Genomic DNA, 1616 nt, shown 5'->3' on the forward strand with positions numbered 1-1616 from the left:
AAGGTTACTAATGAGACATACTTTGATCATTATTTGAAGGACTCAATGTGTAGGATGCTACAGTGACAGTTGTTAAAGACGTATCCTCATCTGATTCAATTTGACATTCATAGGTGGTGAAAGTTGGATAATAATCAAAACTTAAACTGAAATTATTGGAGTTTATGTTGAAGCTATTGTCTTCACAGGCAGAATTTTTAATACATGGCTGACGGCCATCTAGCAACCATGTAACTTTATAGCCACGGTGAAAGTTTCCAGGTACATAGCCAGTACAGTCAAGAACCTGACGTTGTCCCCAAGTAAAGGTTTTAGGTACTAAAGTCTTGTTTTCTTTAAATTGACCTAAAATGATGATGAAATATTATAGTATGCATAAAACCTGCTTGTGACTGACTTACGGAGGAGTGTTATTTGTCCACCAGAACCACTGGGACCACACGTATATCGACCCTCAGTAGATCCATTGATGGTCAAGGTATAGTTTTGGTTAACTGGAGCCACGGGTGTGCCAGGGTTGGGACCATTTTGATAATAGATACCATTAGGAAAATTGCAAGGAGGAAGGGTAACATCATCACCATTTCTTGTAGGATTAGAGAAAGCTATGGCATTAGGGACAAGCACTAACAGCAGGAGCAGTGATACTAGCAACCATGTCTTCATGGCAGAAGTTGGCCTGCTTTTAAGTAATAAAATACACAGGTCAATTTATAGAGAGAGTGACTGAAGAGAAGTCAATTCAGTTGTGGCCTACTATAGATTAACATGCTAAGGAGGGAATGCACTGATTATAAGGAATGACCACAGTAGAGGCATGGTTATATAGACAAGCAGGTATGGGGAAGCACCAGAGTGCTGATAAGGAAGTATAATAATATGAATATTATTGAGTGATGGTTAAAATAGTACAAAAAGTTCCAAAAAGAAGCAAGACATCTTTAGTTCACTAGAGAATAATTCTAGATTGTCACAAAAACCTAAAAATAAACACAATGATAAAGTGCAACTCTTAGTTGCTAAAAATAGTAACAGAATAGTGTTCCAAAGAACCTGTTGGATATACTAACTATACCAACTACTACCCTTGGATTTCACAAGTTGAGGTGATTAGTGATAAATACTCACACAAATAAAGGAGGAGAAAGAGAGTTAACAAGAGTTTTTTTACAACAACTGATAGTGACAGAACACATAAAACAAAGACTAGCACTACTTCTCTCATCATTGCTATCAAACTACTTTCCTTATAAGATAAAAGAAATTTATGACATCATCAACTGGTGACATAAACAATAACAACAATTTTGCAACTATATTGTATACTTACAACAATTGCTCACATTATGGCAGCTTAAATCATAATAAAATACTTTTTTAATAATAATTTTACAAACACACTATAGACTATAGATCTAGCTAATGCAAGAGTCTAAAAACTAAAATAAAACCAAAGAGGCTAGTATAAAGGAAACAAGACAGTGAGTGTCCCAAAGGCATAAGGAGTGTATTCAATAATATATGTGATCATGATTCAGTTGGAAGGTTGAGTCATTGGAGACAATGAGATATGGAGCCAATGGCATAATGAGAGCATTGATTGATGCAACCAAATC

Source organism: Amphimedon queenslandica, unplaced genomic scaffold (genome assembly GCF_000090795.2).
Source record: "Amphimedon queenslandica unplaced genomic scaffold, v1.1 AMPQUscaffold_13484, whole genome shotgun sequence".
Classification (NCBI taxonomy): Eukaryota; Metazoa; Porifera; class Demospongiae; order Haplosclerida; family Niphatidae; genus Amphimedon; species Amphimedon queenslandica.